This window comes from Medicago sativa, chromosome 3 (genome assembly GCF_051527215.1).
Source record: "Medicago sativa cultivar Bolivia chromosome 3, Bolivia_mono, whole genome shotgun sequence".
NCBI lineage: Eukaryota > Viridiplantae > Streptophyta > Magnoliopsida > Fabales > Fabaceae > Medicago > Medicago sativa.
Window position 1 is genome coordinate 29,509,150 of NC_140751.1, and position 13,405 is coordinate 29,522,554.

General features: G+C 35.0%; 2 pseudogenes across 2 annotated transcripts in view; both read left to right on the top strand.

The window, feature by feature from the left end:
• The window catches only part of LOC146936990 (putative disease resistance RPP13-like protein 1 pseudogene), an 87,534-nt pseudogene extending 77,546 nt beyond the window's left edge, over positions 1 to 9,988 (top strand). Inside the window, exon 2 of the transcript XR_015030813.1 lies at positions 9,906 to 9,988. The product of XR_015030813.1 is annotated as a putative disease resistance RPP13-like protein 1 pseudogene, transcript variant X1 (transcript). The remainder of the gene's footprint in view (positions 1 to 9,905) is intronic.
• LOC146936995 (putative disease resistance RPP13-like protein 1 pseudogene) lies at positions 5,349 to 10,335 on the top strand (annotated as a pseudogene). The gene is made up of 3 exons (XR_015030812.1): positions 5,349 to 9,454; positions 9,906 to 10,019; positions 10,101 to 10,335. The product of XR_015030812.1 is annotated as a putative disease resistance RPP13-like protein 1 pseudogene (transcript).
• The last annotated feature ends 3,070 nt before the right edge of the window (positions 10,336 to 13,405 follow it).

The following is a 13,405-nucleotide window of genomic DNA, read 5'->3' on the forward strand; positions in this document are numbered from 1 at the left end:
TACCTTTTATCTTATTTCAAGCTACCAGCACACCAACGGACCTCTTGAGTTTACCCTTTTATCTTGTTTCAAGCTATCAGCCCACTAGCGGACCACTTGAATTTACTCTTTATCTTGTGTCAAGCTACAAGTCCTCCAACGGACCGCTTAAGTTTACCTCTCATCATGTTTTAAACGGTTAGTCCCAACCAATGAACAGTTTGAAATCACATTTTTATTTTCTCGGAAATGTCATCCCCCAGTGTGTCTGGTCGAGAGGTGTCACTAAAAAGTCTTGTCTTCATTAAGCTATCGTCCCAAACCAATACAGTAGTAAACATACATTTTCCCAAATGAAACTACATTCCCCTAGCGGAGTCGGATCCCTCTCTTCAACGAAATTGGGTATCCCGTTGTTGTTTCTCGTCTCAGTCAAATCATCTTTGTCATCTAGCATTCATAATTACATCACAAGCATTCATAACATCTCAGGTCAAAATTGGTGCACTTTTATATTTAAGTCTCTCCGGCCCGTCAAATCAAGGATTCCATCTTCAAATCTCCGGACGAAGAAAACTTAAATAGGGGCATCTGTCATACCCCAATTTTTGACCTAAGATATCACTAACATGCGTCGTTTGATTCTGATCGATCTCTGATTTTTTCAGTAAAAAATTCGGCAGAGAGGTATTTTAAAATACCTCATATTTGGTTCCGAGTCGGGCCCTCTTCTCTCAATTTTTATTTATTATTACTTTTAAATTTTTTTTTAGTTAATTAATTTTAAATTAATTTTAAATTTTATATTCATAAGTTAATTACTTTTAGTTTTTATTTATTATTATTATTATTATTATTATTATTATTATTATTATTTATTTTTTATATCCATAAAAGTACAAATTTTGGTCCAAAATATCCAAGGTCAGCTCCACACAGCCTGTCCTGTCCCCTTTGAACCAAGCCAAAGCAGGTTGGGTTGCTCCTTAACAGACTCTATAAATCTGACTTTCAATACACAAAGAAAGAAGGACACAGAGGCGCATAAACCTGCAGAATCACTAATTTTACACAGCCAATTTTACACACAAAAAATTACACAGACAGAAAAAAAAATCCAAAGAAGAATTCTTCCAAAAGAATACGCATCAGCCAGAATCACAACACACCAATTCTTTCGATCCAGACCTGCAAAGGAAACAATAGAAAACAGAAACAACAGAGACCAATTTCACGTATCAAAATCCATCACAATACCAGCCAACTTACGCACAAGAACCTGCAAGACAACAACAGCCAAAAACCACAGAGTTTTCGAACCAAACACAACAGTTCTCACAAACCAATCGTTACAAACACACACGGCCAAAATCCAATCTCAAAACCCGGCAACATACCAATCGGCCGTACCACAACCCACACAAACCCTCAAACCCTTTTCCAAAAATCCGAATCACTCAACAACAACACCCACATAAACAACAAAATCGTTCCAGAGCCAAACAAACCCAGACGCAAGCCATTAAAAGATTCGAGCCACAAAGATCTCAAAATCAAATCAAAAACAAAAAGGTTGTAACTTTTCTTTTTTCTTGGATCTAGGCTCGTAGGTTCAATTTTTGTTTGTTTTGAGTGTAGAAACGAGTAAAGAAGAGGGAGTAGAAGAGAAAGAACAAAAAAAATTTAAAAAAAGGAGTGATTTTTTTACTCCGGTGATACCTCCGGCCACCGCACCAGAGATACCTCCGGCCACCACCTGCCGTCGGAGAAGAAATAGAGAGAAGGGAGAGATATGAGATGAAGAAAGAGAAACGTAAAGAAAAAATGAAGAAAATATGGGTAGATCTATATTTATACAGCGCTCTGATCAGATGTGTGCGCTGCCACGCCATTATCCTGCACCCTCAAACCTAGGCCGTTTGATCTTAAATCAGACGGTCGTCATCAAATTAGCTCGCGATTAAATCGGTGACGTCTGATCAAATCAGACGGTCCTGATTCGCATCCCCAGGCCCATGAACGCCCAACTTGTCTTTAGAGCCCATTTCATCTTTTCTTTATTTCTGCACCCCTTTTACTACTGCTTGCACCCCTACATCTTATTTTATTTCTTTCATGCATTTTAATTTCTTTAGCACTTTCATTTTATTTTCTTTTGCATTTTTATTTCTTTATTAGCTTAAATTCATCATTCTACATTTTATTTATTTTTGTCATTTTCTTATATTGCAAGAATTAGCATGTAATTAGGTCAAATGTAACACATAAATAAGGAAAAAGTGTGCGTGTGTGTGTGTTTTTATTTATCGCTTTATATATTATTATTAGGGACTTTGTAGTGATCCAATGTCACCACAGAAGTCCATGCGCATTTATCTTTTATCACTCCGTTAGTTTAATTTTCATTTATTATCCAAAATAACAAACACATTCAAATAACAAAAATCACAAAAAATATTTTCATAACAAACCTTGATCTAAAATCAATTGATCGTTCTTTTTATTTTCTTTCTTAATCAAATTTCAAATCAATTTTAATTCTACTTTTAGTCTATTTTCTTTCAATATAAAAAATATAAACCAATTTCAATTTGTCACTTGGCTTTTCATTTTAAAACCTTTTTTCAAAACTAATAAAAAACACAAAACCAATCAAACTTCAATTTCTACCCCGAACTACGAGGTTTTGATACCTCACGGGTACGTAGGCAAAGGACACTCGTCCTTCCAAATCAATAAAAAATATAATTAAAAATGTTCCTTTTCTTTTGATCACTACTTTTAATTCCTTCTTTTAAATAAAAAAAGCAAGCAAGTTATAGCACGAAAAGTTAAATAAAATCAAGAGGTTCTCGTAGAGTACTACGAATATTTAGGGTGATAATACCTTCCCTAAATATAACCAACCCCCGAACCCTTAATCTTTGAAAATGTGGTATTTGAACCTTTTTCCACTTTCTTTTGAAAAAATTAAAAGTTTAGTCGTGAATAAAAATAGTGAGTCTACGCTAATCAAATAGCCTTGACCTCCGAAAAAATGACGCGACAATGGCGATAAACACTTGTTACTTATGGGGATCAAGCATATAGGACTCTTGTTGACAATGTCTGGCATAAGCACATACCACTAAAAGTATGTCTGTTTGTGTGGCGCCTTCTTCGTAATCGCATTCCGACTCGAGCCAACCTGTTACGGAGGAATATACTCCACGCCACAGGTTCTTTGTGTGTGGCCGGATGTGAGGTTTTGGAAACAGCTCGCCACCTCTTTTTGGAGTGTGATACAACATCTACGTTGTGGTCTTTTGTGTCGACTTGGTTAGGCTTGTATTCGATACTCCCTTATGAGTTACGTGACCATCACCTTCAGTTTTGTTATATGGCGGGACTACCGCGTAGTACTCATTCTTATTTGCAAGGTAATATGGTATGCTTGTGTTTGGGTGATATGGAAAGACCGGAACGACCGTATATTCCAAAATGAAGCATCACATCCTTATGTTCTAATTGAGAAAATCAAGCTCAATTCTTTTTTGTGGATGAAAGCAAAGCATATATCTTTTCATTATTGTTATTATGATTGGTTGACACATCCGCTCCTTTGTATGGGTGTTCGCCATTAATTTATTTTGACTGTTTTTTGGGGAGCCTTTCATTTTGTGCAGGTGTTTCAACGGTGTTATTAATATATCTCATTTTAGCTTGTGAAAAAAAAAAGGCAACACACAAGGAAAGCTATTTTCTAGGATCCTACTAGCTTTATTTTCCAGTGTTTTATGTGATTGTTATTATTTTATTTTTTAAGGTAAAATTGCTTCATTCAAATGATAAGAGAACAAAAGACACAATCAAATTGGCCAAGCAGTGTATGGACATTCTCGATCCACTCGACTCTACAATCTAACTCTAAAATTTGGATAATCGAGAATAGAAAGTTATACAAATTTTTTAGAAAATAAAAAAGTTTCAAGTTAAAGGTGAAATTCTAAACACCAGACTACTTGACCAAAAAAATAAAAAACTCTATCGTATTATGTTTAATGATAATAAAGATAACACTACTTTGTCATGTATAATAAAGATAAATGCAAAAAATTGAAATTTTATTTTCTTACATTTTTCAATTTAAATTACTTATAATTTTTTAATTTATCTACCTAAAAATAAACATTGTTCGAGTCATCCCTTGCATAACACGGGTCACTGTACTAGTATACTAAAAATAAACTACTTGTATGCATTGCCAATCTATTTTTATTTTATTTTTAGATAAAATGGCAATTGTCACCTAAAAGTCACACACAAGTGCGAGGTTCTAGGTTTAAATAGATAAAGATGTTCAGCCTAACAATATCGGCATTATCAATTGAATCTAGATTATAGGTACAATGTAAAACTTTTTTACATATGTTTCCAATCAAATTACACTTTAATGTCACTTTTATAGATAGTTTCTAATTATTACATGATTTGTTGAATTCTTATAGAAATAGAATTAATACTACAGTACAAAATAATTAAATTATTGAGTTGTCACGCACACTACACTTAATGGGACACTTTTCCAACATTAATTATTGAATCACTTTTCCCTGTACTTTTCTCACTCATATAGTAGCTTTTGCGAAATGATATGCTTTATTCGCAACATGTCTTTTAAACATCAACAAACAAATACTCCCTCCGTTTTAAAATGAGTGTCGCTTTATCCAATTGCATATAGATTAAGGAATGTAATGATATAATTATTAGACATAACACTTTTACTAAACTACCCTTACTTTATATGAAAAAGACAAACTTAAAGTTGCATTGAAAATTGTGTGAGAGAAAAGTTGGAGTATTTATTGAGGGTAAAGTTGGAAGAAACAAATTAAAGTTGTATTGGAAATGTAAAGTGACATTCATTTTGAAACAATTTTTTTGGTTAAAGTGACACTCATTTTGAAACGGAGGGAGTATCTAAGAACTATGGTGATGAGAGATGAGATTTCTTTCATGGATACAACCCTAAATTAATATTATTCGAACACCCTCTAATGAAATGAATAAAATTTAACGAAAAGAATTTAGTCATATCAATTCACATCAATTTTATTAATTTTTTTTAGTTTTGTGTTTGCCCAATTATTTTTGTTTGGGTTTGTGTCCAAACAAAGATCGCTTATGAATTCATGTGAGCTTAACTCAATTGATAGGGATATTATATATTATATGCATGCACATGGTTCGAATCTTATACACTCAACTTCTGCACGTTTAAAATGTGTGAGCTCTGACCACTAAACTGTTTGGAAGAAAAAAAAGGTCTATCTCCTGTGCTGAAAGGTGATCACTTTGGAATCCTCTCGTTTGCTTTATTGTTTTCTTTTCTCTCTGTCAATTATTTTGCGAGATGAATGTCCATTACCCATTGGTGTGCTTTTTTCTTCCATTTGTCTAGTTCTTTGATTTTTATCAATTCTTTTCTCAATACTTCAATTATTCATTCACAACATAACCGTGTATTTTTCTTCAGCCTTATCTCTTTACTATACACACCGCCAATTATCCTAATTCTAAACCTTCATAGATCAAAAAACCATTCAAGATTTTCTCTTTGCTGCGTTACAACTTCTTCCTTGCTGCGTTACTTTACCTATAGAATATGGCTGCAACTTTGGTAGGAGGGGCTTTTCTCTCTGCTATTGTTCAGACTTTAGTTGAGAAACTAGCTTCACAAGAGTTTCTTGATTACATAAATAACACCAAGCTGAATGTCTCACTGTTGGCAGAAATTGAAACAACACTACTCGCTCTTCAGGCGGTGCTGGATGATGCAGAACAGAAGCAAATCACCAACACTGCTGTCAAACAATGGTTGGATCAACTGAAAGATGCAATCTTTGATGCTGAGGATTTGCTTAACCAAATCAATTACGAATCCCTGCGATGTAAGGTGAAGAAGAAACATGCTGAAAACATGACTATTCAGGTTAGGAACTTCTGTTCGCCACCTTTTAAAAATCTCTATCGAGAGATCAATTCGCAAATGAAGATTATGTGTCAAAGGCTGCAACTTTTTGCACAACAGAGAGATATCCTTGGCTTGCAAACTGTGAGCGGGAGAGTTTCTCTTAGAACGCCTTCAAGTTCAATGGTAAATGAATCTGTTATGGTTGGTAGGAAGGATGATAAAGAGAGACTCATTAGTATGTTGATATCTGACAGTGGCACTACCAATAGTAGTATTGGTGTGGTTGCAATTTTGGGTATGGGCGGTGTTGGCAAAACAACTCTTGTCCAACTTCTTTATAATGATAAAGAAGTTCAAGACCATTTTGATCTGAAAGTCTGGGTTTGTGTATCGGAGGATTTCGATATTCTGAGAGTAACTAAAACCATTCATGAATCTGTCCCTTCAAGAGTTGGCGAAAGCAATAATCTTGATTCTCTTCGAGTTGAGTTAAATCAAAACTTGAGGGATAAAAGATTTTTGTTAGTGTTAGACGACCTGTGGAATGACAATTATAATGATTGGGATGAGTTAGTAACTCCATTGATTAACGGCAAAACGGGAAGTAGGGTGATCATCACAACACGCCAACAAAAAGTTGCGGAGGTTGTGCACACATTTCCTATTCAACAAATAGATCCTCTATCAGATGATGATTGTTGGTCATTACTTTCAAAGCATGCATTTGGAAGTGAAGTCCGTCGTGGTAGTAAATGCCCAAATCTGGAAAAAATTGGTAGAAAGATCGCCAAAAAATGTGGTGGATTACCCATAGCTGCTAAAACACTCGGAGGAATTTTGCGTTCAAAGGTAGATGCAAAAGAGTGGACTGCAATTCTAAATAGTGACATATGGAACTTACCAAATGATAATATTTTACCTGCTTTGCATCTAAGTTATCAATATCTTCCCTCACATTTGAAAAGATGTTTTGCCTATTGCTCAATTTTTCCAAAGGGTTTCCCACTTGACAAGAAGGAATTGGTTTTGTTATGGATGGCTGAAGGCTTCCTAGAGAATTTTCAATGCACTAAAACAGCCGAGGAAATAGGTCATGGCTACTTTATCGAATTGTTATCTAGATCCTTAATTCAACAATCAAATGATGATATTGGAAAAGAGAAGTTTTCTATGCATGACCTTGTCAATGATCTAGCCTCAGTGGTATCTGGAAAAAGTTGTTTCAGGCTTGAATGTGGTGGTAACATCTCTAAAAATGTTCGTCATTTGTCATATAATCAAGGACAGTACGACTTTTACAAGAAGTTTGAAGTTCTCTACGATTTCAAATGCTTGCGTAGCTTCCTACCCATTAACCTTGGCGACGTGGCAGGAGATTATTACTTATCTAGAAAGGTTGTTGAAGATTTGCTACCCAAACTCAAACAGTTACGTGTGCTATCCTTAAAAAATTATCCAAACATCAAGATGCTACCAAAATCAGTTGGTAGTTTGGTGGAGATGAGGTATCTAGATCTCTCATTCACTGGAATTGAAAGCTTGCCTAATACAGCATGTAACCTTTACAATTTGCAAAACTTAAAATTAACATGCTGCAGAAACCTCACTGAGTTGCCACGACATTTCGGAAAGTTAATTAACTTACGACACCTTGATATCAGTGGGACATACATAAAGGAGATGCCAATGCAAATTTTCGGACTAGATAACCTGCAAACATTAACTGATTTTGTAGTTGGCAAGCAAGACACCGGGTTAAGTTTGAAAGAGGTTGGTAAGTTTCCTAACCTGCGGGGAAAGCTTTGTATCAAGAACCCGCATAATGTCATCAATTCCAATGAGGCTTATGATGTTAATATGAGAAACAGAGAACATATTGAGGAGTTAGAGTTACAATGGAGCAAACAAAAAGAAGACTCGCGAATAGAGAAGGAAGTGCTTGATAGGTTGCAACCTTCATTTAACCTGAGGAAACTGAGCATTAGCTTGTATGGTGGGACAAGCTTCCCGAGTTGGTTGAGTGATCCTTTGTTTTCCAACATGGTGTCATTGTGCATCTCTAATTGTGATTATTGTGTAACACTTCCACCATTAGGCCAACTACCTTCTCTCAAGGACTTGACTATCGAGGGTATGAAAATGGAAACAATTGGGCTAGAGTTCTATGGCATGATAGTAGAACCTTCCACTTCTTCATTCCAACCATTTCAGTCTCTCGAGTCTTTAAAATTCTCCAGCATGCCAAATTGGAAGGAATGGATACACTATGAAAATGGTGAGTTTAATTTTCCTCGCCTTAGAACTTTGTGCTTAACCCAATGTCCTGAACTAAGAAGACATTTGCCTAGCCATCTTTCTTCAATAGATGATATCAATATAACTGGTTGTGAAAGTCTCTTGATAACACCATGTACTACTTTGCATTGGCTCTCCTCATTAAACAAAATACGTATTCAGGGATATATAAAAGGTCTACAGAAATTTCCCAATCGTTGTTACTTGGGCGTGAAAGAACCCAATGGTTGTTACTTGAGATTGATTCTCCCTATGTGCTACAAAGTGTATCAATCATGTATTGTGATACCCTATTTTCATTACCGAAAAATATTACAAGCAGCATTTGTCTTCGATTCTTGGAACTTCATGATGTTCCATCTCTAGCTACTTTTCCAAAAGATGGTCTTCCCACTTCATTGCAGACACTTAAAAATTTTTATTGTCCGAATTTAGCATTCCTGCCTCAAACATGGGGCAATTACATATCTCTTGTGACTTTGCACTTAAGGAACAGTTGCTATGCCCTTACCTCTTTCCCTTTGGATGGTTTCCCAGCACTCCAAGATCTTTCCATTCTTGGCTGTAAAAATCTGGAATCCATTTTTATTTCAGAAAGTTCTTCCCATCTCTTGTCAACCCTTCGATCAATTTTTGTATATGAATGTTATGCACTTAGATCATTGACTCTACGGATGGACACCCTGATCTCTCTTGAACGTTTGATTCTCCTAGCTCTTCCCAAACTAACTTTATCATTTGGTAAAGGAGCTTGCCTACCCCCTAAATTACGAAGTATTTATATTGTATCAGTGAGAATAGCAACGCCTGTAGCTGAATGGGGTCTCCAACATCTTACTTCGCTTTCAAGTTTGTATATTGGAGGTGACGATGACATTGTTAAGACCTTGCTGAAGGAGCGGTTGCTGCTAATTTCCCTCGTGTCTTTGGATATTTCTAATTTCTGGGAAATAAAATCCTTTGATGGAAATGGACTCCGACACCTATCATCTCTTGAAAAACTGCGCTTTTATAATTGTCCAAGGCTTGAGTCTCTGTCAAAAGACAGTTTTCCATCCTCTCTTAAGATACTGCACATCGAGAAATGCCCTCTGTTAGAAGCAAACTATAAAAGTCAGTGGTGGGAACAGTTGTCCATCCCAGTCGTAAAAATAAATGAGGAAGTGATAATATGAGGGAAGGGACGGAAAGAGAAGGGAATGAAAATTTGCAATCCTGTTTCAGGTATGATTCTCTTTTATGCATCTATCCATGAAGAATTGTCAATTTTTTTAGTGGAACAATTCATAAAATAGTCAAGTTCATTTATAATAACTAACAAACTGTGGTAAAACATCGTTTCTTCAGATTTTCAAATTAATGTGTCTAAGACTTTGTACGCAATTTTCTCAACAAGTAAATGAAAACTAAAAGGTCTGCTGCATAAGTACAAGTAGATTAAAATAAGAATCCAGATTGATTCTTGGTTCAATGTAATGGCAACATGTTCCAGTAAAATATATCTATCCTATGCTAATAACTTCAATTTCTATTTTATGCAACATGCACCCTCAATGAGATTTGATGTTCCTTGAGACATATCTTTGTTGAAATAAAACTAAAGAATAGTTAACAGATAAATAAATACAATTATTTTTGAAGCCATCGTTAATTTTTATTCTTTTGTTGTTAATAGGTTTGTCATCTGTAAGGCGTGCAAAGTGCATACACAGAGATTTGGTTCATCTTTTCATTTCTCTTAAGGAAGCAGCAGACACTACAAGAATAAAGAGTTGCTGGAAACATAAATGTATGTCATAAAGCTTCAGTTTGTACTTACTTATCTATTTTGATTATTTTCTATATTCTGATTAGTTTTTTTTTAATGAAGAATCTAAACTAGCCTACCGAAATTGACACCTGGGAGAATCGAACCTTAGACCTTGAAGAGGAGCACACTCTAAGGTCCCAAGCTAACACCACCAGGTCAATCCAAGTGGGTTATATTTTGATTAGTTTACACGTATATTTTTGTTCAGTACTTTTTTTACTGATTTAATTCATGAGCACTAATTGTAACAATATTTACATTATTGATGATTAAACAAATTTTACTTTCATCTGAAGTGGATATGATTAGTTGAAATAAATCGTTGGTTGTTCATTTTATTTTGGTTTTGTGTTAGCCTTTTGTTGAAAGAATAGAACTTAAAAGTTATGAAGCACTGATACAAACACAGACACGTCAACACCGATAGTAACTTCAGAAAATGACATAATTAAATGTCATCACATGTATCGGTGTCATGTCGGTGCTACAGAGCTTAAAAGTCCTTAGTGTATAGTTTACAATAAAACAGTACATAGAAATTCAGTTTCACAATCTGACATAAGTTTTTGCTGTAAATAAATTTAATTATGAAGTGATGAATTGAAAGAACAAAAAGCCTTACATAAAGAATGCAATTAGTGCTACTAACAAAGAATTAGCAAGTTCTGATCTTCTTTTTTTTTTTCAGTTGCTTACTCAAACAAGGATTCTGATCTCATCTTGTTGGCTCCTGGGTAGTGTTGAAAGCAGCTGGATATAAAATTGGTAAGCCCTTATAAACTAAACGGTTAAACTCTATTTCTGGTCCTTGCAAATGTACGATTTTTTGTTTAGTGTTTAGTCCTCACAAATATACAATTTTTTGCTTTTTGTAATTGTTGTTTTGTTTTAGCCCTACAAAATTTGTTCGTATTCAAAATTGGCCATTGCGATATGCATGTAATATTCATTTTAGTCTTTGTAGATCATATTAGAGGGACTAAAGAGTTAGGCTTGTCACATTTACATTGTCTACTTGAAATATTTAGAAGTGTTATAAACTTGTTCTTAAATTGATTACTAGTCACAGAAAAAATAACATTTACCCAGGTTTTAATTTTTTCCTCTGTTTAGTTCATTATTATTTTAATACATACACTATTGATTTCAACCGGAGTGATAAACTTTCTTACTTCGCGCAGGTAATTCATGATGCCGGAGAATACTTCCTCGCTGAAACTGTACAAGAAACCATTGAAATTCCGAGGCACAAAACTCCTTGTAAATTGTCGATTTCTCCTCGGAATGTCACTTTTTTCCGAGGAACTCTCTTCCTGGAAAAATAGTTGGTTGCAATCCATTTTCCGAGGAACTTTCCGAGGAAGTTCTGTTTTCGAGAAACAAATGTCCTCGGAATTTTGATTTGACTACTGCGCCACATGCTGGGCTTCTGCGATGTCTGACATAGCATATCCGAGGAACTTTGTCCTCGGAATGTAAGTTATTTAAAAAATAATTAAATTTATTATTATTATTTTCTTGTCTTTTAAATTTATAATTAAATTAATAATTATCAGAAAGAGAAAGAAAACTGTTCCCTCAAAAAAAAAAAAATCATTATGTAACTGTGTTATGCTCTTCAAATCTGATGATAGCTCTTTGGCTTTCTCGCGTGTTGCATTTGCAAAATTGGCATCAACAGTTGGACTGGCATCAGAGACTAAACCATTTTCAACATAATTGGATGTGCTGTGTAAAACCTCAGAACTTGAAGCCATATGCTCTAGTTCCTCTTTGATTTTTATCTGAAACCGAAGAACAGCAAGCTTCCCTTCAAGCATGTCCAGTAACAACCCACAATAAAAAAGACATAAATCCAGATGAAATAAATCCAGAAACAGTTTCATTCTTTCTCAATATAAAAAAAAACCCCAAAAACAGATGAAATAAATCAAAAGGAACAAAGATTTAGTAATTTACCAGTTCAAATCTTCAAGAACCGGAATGAAGGGTTTGGGTATGAGAGGGTTTCAATGGATTTGGGCTTTGAGAGGGATTTCGAATTTAGGTTTGTTTGGAGCAGAACCTTCAATGGATTTGGAAGAACCTTTGATAAAGAGATTTGGGTTTCTTTGCCATAAGTTTTGAAGCTTGATTTGGGTTAAATGGAAGAAAAGGGTTATGTGGAAGAAAAGAGAGTACTGAGATTTGTTTTTGAGAAGAAAGAGAGTACTGATTGTTTAAAAGCAAGAAAAGCAAGTTAAAAAATTAGAATAAAGAAAAAGAAAAATATATGGAGCAGTGTTGATTGACATCCTGCTCTGTAAAGTTGCTGCTGCAAGTTTTAGCGAGGAACATCTTTCTCGGAATGCAGCTTAAAAACGCGTGCTTCTACCACATATCACTGTTATTGCATTGTGAGGAAAAAGTTCCTCAGACTTTCCTCGGAAAATGACATAAAAAACCGTGCCTATACAGAGATTCCTGACACCGGTATAACGAGGAAAATGTTTCTCGGAAAAACATTATTTTTGCGAGGAATAACTTCTTCCTCGGAAAGTTTCATCGGTATACGATTGATTTCTTGTAGTGAAAATACTGTTTTCGTCAATTGAGAAACGTACGATGATAAGATGGCAACGAAGGAAAGTCTCAGGAAAGGGCTCATATATCTCTGCTTGAATCAAACAATTTTTAGGGAATTAGAATTTTTTTTATCCAGACTGTCACTTTGTTATAGGATTAGATCTAACATAAGTCTTTCTCCAAGTCCAGAAACTTGGCAGCAAAACCTGAAATTACAAGCCATCTACAAATGTAAATCAACATTGTCTATTTTTTCCTCTTCGTAGATTGTATTGAAGAAACCATGCATAGTTGTTTTAGAATCAGAAGTCAATATTGTATATATCAATCATTTCTCTCCAAATTTAATAACTGTTACAAAGGAATTGTTGCCTACAAATATAGCCTAATTTTTTACCTCAGTAATAACATGAATGACAAATAAGCAACTCAAACTCATTCAGCTATATTCCTCGTGTAAAATGGGTAGAATTATACAATACAATTTGAATGTTGGCGGTAGGCATGGCAATGGGGCGTGGTGGGGACGGGTTTTGCCTTCCCCATCCCCATCCCCTACTCCCATATGCTTACTCGTTACCCTACCCATACCCAACGGGGATGAGAAATTGAATCTCATCCACATCCCCAATGGGTTTGGGTATTCCCGCCCCATCCCCGTCCCTGTAGTGAATCAATATTTTTTTAGTAGAAAAAGAGTTTTTTTAAGCTTCAATGGTAATGTTGTAATGCATTATCCAACAATTTGCGCTCATTTTAACATTTCCTTACCGAATAATTCAGTTGCTCCTTTAACTATC